Here is a 6,000-nt window from a genome sequence, read left to right as displayed (position 1 = left end):
TTCTCTCCATCCCCACTCGGTAGGACATGAGTGGTAATGTTGGCCATGCTTGTCCCCGAAGGCATATGTCAAAAATTCCCATTCTTCTCTCTAATTTCTTGGAGTTGTATGGGTTGTTGTGGTGTGGCTCCCTGGCTCATCCTGGTCCCTCGTGCCCATCCAAATGATACAAGTGATAGGTTTTCTTTCCGTGTGAAAGGTGGGTTGGTAATTGAGTTGTTTTGTCAGGTTTGCCTGAACGATGGCCTTGGGTCATTTGTAGGGTGGCCGATTTTCATCTTCTCTCCATCCCCACTCGGTAGCACATGAGCGGTAATGTTGGCCATGCTTGTCCCCATCCCTCTTGCCCATCCAAACGATAAAAATGTTAAAGTTTGCTTGGCACTCCTTTGAGCCTTCATTGTTGTGGTCCTAGATGGAAACCCCAAAACTCTATCATGCTTATGTCACTATCGTGCCCCTCAGTTGTTGCGAATAGAAAATTTTTATTGGGCTGGGTAGCCATGTGTGGCTCCATTGAAATTGGCTCCACATTATATTGTTCACCTCCTCCCAATTTGGTGAGGAGGGTTTTGCTTTTCGTGTCAAAGGTGGGTTGGTAATTGAGTTGGTTTTTCGGGTTTGCCTCAAGAATGGCCTTGGGTTGTTTGTATGGTGGCCGATTTTCATCTTCTCTCCATACCCACTTGGTAGCACATGAGCAATAATGTTGGCCATGCTTATCCCGAGAGGCATATGTGAACAATTCCCCTTTTTCTCTATGTTCTCAGAGTTGTATGGGCTTTTGTGGTGTGGCTCCCTATGATGGCTGGCCTCTTCATTGTTCGGTTGTTTTTGGTGCTAGTTTCTTGTGCTTATACTCTTTCTGTGTTTGCATTATCAGTTAGATGCATACATTTAAGAGGAATGTGGAAGGATTTTGGTTGTAAACCACCTACCCTCCCTCTTTCTTGCTTTTTCCGTCGAGTGATGTGAGGCGTTGTTCTCCTTATTGTAAATTTAAGGGTTGGTATTCCTTTAAAAGTGCACATCGTCCATGGTTGCGTTGGCTTTGAGGCTTTGATAGATGTGTTGGACCATATGTTTGATCGAGTGGTTGACTTTTTCCTTGCATCTCATGTGCATGGTAGGATTTTGTAGTCGGAAATGTTAAGTCACAATGTTTATGGGCATTTGTTGTTTCAATTGTGTATGTACTCATGGTCCAATGGGGAGGAGGCTTGCTACATCGATGGTGGGGGCTATCTAGAAGAAGGATTTCGAGGTGGAATGCTTCGACCTCCCTCCTCTATGTGGAGGTGGTTGTAGGTGAAAATTATTCATTGTCCAGTTGGTAAAGCTGTGGGCGATCTCCTAGGTTTCTTGTACATAGGGTGTGTGCGGTGTGGAGCTACCCGATCCCTCCTCCTGTTTGGATATTTTCTTGTCTTGTGTAGCGAGCCTCTTGATTTGCATTTATTTATGTCCTTTTCCTTTACATCATGGTTGCTGTAGGTGGTCAAGTGATCGAGGTCCACCATTGCTGATGTCCAGGTGGACTCCTAGGTGTCCTCAGTGCGTGCTGGGGAGGGTCGGGGGACATTTCTAAGAGAGGTTGTGGGCTCGGTTAGTCTTGTTTTATTTCCTTACATTTCATTTGCATTGAGGCTACCATAGGTGATCATGTGATTGAGGTCCATCGTTGTTGCTGTCCGAGGGACTCCTAGGTGGCCTTTGTGTCGGGAGGGGAGGGTTGGGGGGCATTTCTAGGGGAGGTTGTGGGCCCAGTTTGTCTTGCATTATTTCCTACCCTTGCCTTTGTTTCAAGGCTACCGCAAGTGATCATCTGATCGTGGTCCACTATTGCTGCTATCCGAGTGGTCTCCTAGGTGGCATCAGTGCGGAGCAGGGAGGTTTGTATGGCCTCTCTATGATAGGATTTGGAGTCGGTCGTCCTCTTTTTTTCCTTCCATTTCCTTCGCATCGAGGCTTCCGTAGGCGATTGGGAGATCGAGGTCCATCGTTGCTATTGTTCAGGTGGATTCCTAGGTGAACTCGGCATGGGGCATGGAGGGCTGGGGCTCATTTATAATATAGAGGTTGCATGGTTTGTCGATCTCCATTTATTTCTTGTGCATCGAGGCTACCGCAGGCGATCGGGAGATCGAGGTCCACCATTTCTGCTATCCTGGTGGACTCCTAGGTGGCCTCAGTGCAGGGCGTGGAGGCTTTTGGAGGCATTTCTAAGGGAGTGGGTGAGTGATCACTCATTTTCCTATTATTTTTTGCATGGTTGCAAACTCTGAAGTGGCCTTGGTGCATTGTGGCTTGGCAAGTCTACCCATTTGTTCGCCATGTCCTTGGCATGTTGCGTGTGCTTCCTTCTTGGGATGCAAGAGGTGCAAGGCATAAAATTTTTACATGATATTTTGATATCTCTTTGACTTGATGGGTGTTCAGGTTGGCTCTTGGTAAGAGAGCACCCAAAATGCCCTTTGAAGTGGGAGGGTGCTACCTGGTTGATCCTGCCAGTAGTCATATGCTTGTCTCAAAGATTAAGCCATGCATGTCTAAGTATGAACTAATTCAGACTGTGAAACTGCAGATGGATCATTAAATTAGTTATAGTTTTTTTGATGGTACCATACTACTCGGATAACTGTATTAATTCTAGAGCTAATACGTGCACCAAGTCCCAACTCTTTGGAAGGGATGCATTTTTTAGATAAAAGGCTAGCGCAGGCTTGCCCGCTTCTCTGGTGAATCATGATAAATTGACGGATCGCACAGCCCTTGTGCTGGCGATGCTTCATTCAAATTTCTACCCTATCAACTTTCGATGGTAGGATAGAAGCCTACCATGGTGGTGACGAGTGATGGAGAATTAGGGTTATATTCCAAAGAGGGAGCCTAAGAAACAGCTACCACATCCAAGGAAGGAAGCAGGTGTGCAAACTACCCAATCCTCACATGGGGAGGTAGTGACAATAAATAAAAATACTGGGCTCATTGAGTCTGGAAATTGGAATGAGTACAATCTAAATCCCTTAATGAGGATACATTGGATGGAAAGTCTAGTTCCAGTAGTTGCGGTAATTCCAGCTCCAATAGCGTATATTTAAGTTGTTGCCGTTAAAAAACTCATAGTTGGATCTTGGGTCGTAAAGGTCGGTCAACCTACTCGGTGTGCACTTGCCCTTCCGTCCCTTTTGTCAAAGACATGCTCCTGGCCTTAATTGGCTAGGTCACGGCTCCAGCTCTGTTATTTTGAAAAAATTAGAGTGCTCAAAGCAAGCTTATGCTCTAAATACATTAGCATGGAATAACTTGATAGGAGTCTGGTCCTATTGTGTTGGCCTTTGGGACCGGAGTAATGATTAAGAGGGACTGTTAGGGGCATTCGTATTTCATTGTCAGAGGTGACATTCTTGGATTTATGAAAGATAGACCACCGCAAAAGCATTTTCCAAGGATGTTTTCATTAATCAAGAACGAAATTTGGGGGCTCGAAGATGATCAGATGTCGTCCTAGTCTCAACCATAAATGATGCCGACCAAGGATTGACAAATGTTTCTCTATGTACTCTGCCAACACCTTCTTAGAAATCAAAGTTTTTGGGTTCTGGGGGGAGTATGGTTGCAAGGCTGAAACTTGAAGGAATTGATGAAAGGGCACCACCAGGAGTGGAGCCTGCGGCTTAATTTGACTCAACATGGGGGAACTTACCAAGTCCAGACATAGTAAGGATTGACAGATTGAGAGCTCTTTCTTGATTCTATGGGTGGTGGTGCATGGCTATTCTTAGTTGGTGGAGTGATTTGTCTGGTTAATTCTGATAATGAACGAGACATCAGCCTGCTAACTAGCTATGTGGAGGTTCCCCTTCGTAGCCAGCTTCTTAGAGTGACTATGGCCATTTAGGCCATGGAAGTTTGAGGCAATAATAGGTTTGTTATGCCCTTAGATGTTATGGGTTGCACGTGTGCTACACTGATGTAGCCAACGAGTTTTTCTTCCTGGTTTGAGAGGATCAGGAAATCTTCTCAAATTGGATCATGTTAGGGATAGACCATTGCAATTATTGGTCTTCAAAGAGGAATTCCTAGTAAGCGCGTGTCATCAACTCATGTTGACTACGTCCCTGCCCTTTTTACACATCACCCATCACTCGTACTGATTGAATGATCTAGTGAAGTGTTCGGATTGCATCGACGATGGTGGTTCGCCACTATCGACATCGTGAGAAGTTCATTGAACCTTATCATTTAGAGGAAGGAGAAGTCATAACAAGGTTACCGTAGGTGAACCTGTAGTAGGATCATTGATAGTAGGGGTTTTCTTTTTTGGTTCGGGTTGGTTGGGTTTCAATTGCAATGTGGGACTGTGTGGTGTGTCTCTAGGGGAGCGGGTTTGGTGTTTGGTAGGAACATTGTTGGTTGCTTGTCTTGAGGTAACACTTGTTTTTTCATGTGTGTGCTTGCAAGCCATGCTTGTTCTTGTCCCACCCATCCTTTATTTTTCTTTCCCCCAATGTGTTTCTGTTGGGGGTTTGGAAGCTTGTTTCTTGGGAGCCCTTAAGATGATCTGTTTGGCCGGGAATGGTTGCGGCAGTTGAGGTGCTTGGGAAATACGATGGATAAATTTAGAGTCATTTGTAGTGGCGGTGCTCGGTCTTTTTCTAATTGGAAGGCATGGGCCAAGGGTGTGAGCTTCCATAGTTGGTTCTCTCGAAAAGGCGGCGGTGGTTGATGTGTTGCTTAGGTGAGCTTTTTTGCTATGGTTGGGTCAAGGGAGTAGTTGTGCGTGTGCTTGGTAGTTCAAACCTTCCATGAGGGGAAATTATCAGGGTGGAATTAGTATGGGATGGATGAAGAGCGTTCAAACCATTGGGCTGGCCACCCTAGTCCTCCCGACCATTCCTCGATATGCCCTCGAGGAAGGGTTGGGTGTCCAAGTAATGAAAAACCTCTCCCTTAGTCTAAGCTCCATCGAGATTGCAATTTTCCCCACCAATGGGCATGAGGGTGGCAATATTATCTTGTGCCTTTGTGGCCAAGGGAATTCCTCATCCTCTCATGAGCCACTCCCCTTCTAAGGAAAGAAGAAGTAGCAGGTTGTGTCTTCGTTCCTCCCTTTGGATTGTGGGTTTTTTGTGGGACTTGTTCATTTCTTTGTTTCATGGTGTGCACTTTGCGGACGTCCCTCTCTTTAGTGGCATTTCATCGTCAATGTATTTGTGGCCCATGTCTTTCTCCAGCATTGAGTGTCAGCCTATGAAAACTCCTCTTTGGAGTTTGATTCTTGACCCCCATTGACTTTATCACTTGAAAGGTTGTTGGGTTTTTTGTACACGAAGCGGTGTAATAGTGGGGTGGATTTTTTATTAGTAGTCTATTTGTCATTTGAAGCCTTGTGCTAGGTTGGGGGGTTGTTTACCTCTTAGAAACGTCCTCCAGACACTAGTCTCATCATGGCCCTTGTCTCTTCTTGTGGTCAAGTTTAGGTTGTGATTTATTTGCTTGGTTGTTTGATTGTTGTTTGTTATGTTATAAGCTAGAAAGGGTGTTGTGCTGTAATGTATGTGGGAGGGTGTGAAGAGGTGGGATGCTTTTTGATTGGGTGCCTTGTTTGATTTCTTTTTGGTTAGAGAACATCTACTCGGCGTGTTGTTGAGCTTCTCTCTTTTCTTGGGATCTTTGTTTCTTTGGTGTTGTTTTCTTCCCTTCTTCCTTTTCCCCTAGCTTTATGGAGAAGAGGTGGGATTGTTGTGGATTGGTGTTCGGGAAGGATGAAAAGTAGTGCGAGTTCCCGGGGTGGCCACCCTAGTCCTTCTCGACCACTATCCCCTGGAGTTCCCCCGCTTTTTGAGAAGGCATGGGGTTTGGGAAGCTTGTTCTCTATTTGAGCCTCCCCTTGTGAGCCGATAGCCACATTTGATATCTCTTGCTTTCATGTTGTTTTCTTCCCTTCTTGCTTTTGGCCCCTAGCTTTATGGAGAAAAGGTGGGATTGTTGTGGATT

General features: G+C 45.5%; 1 pseudogene; it reads left to right on the top strand.

Moving 5' to 3' along the window:
* The first annotated feature begins 2,491 nt into the window (after window positions 1-2,491).
* Window positions 2,492-4,304, top strand: LOC149168424 (18S ribosomal RNA; annotated as a pseudogene).
* The last annotated feature ends 1,696 nt before the right edge of the window (window positions 4,305-6,000 follow it).

Source organism: Pinus tabuliformis, chromosome 4_2, assembly GCF_031772625.1.
Source record: "Pinus tabuliformis cultivar Carrire ecotype Pingquan chromosome 4_2, CPIR1, whole genome shotgun sequence".
NCBI lineage: Eukaryota > Viridiplantae > Streptophyta > Pinopsida > Pinales > Pinaceae > Pinus > Pinus tabuliformis.
The sequence above is the reverse complement of the archived record's forward strand: the minus strand, read 5'-3'. Positions and strand labels throughout refer to the sequence as shown.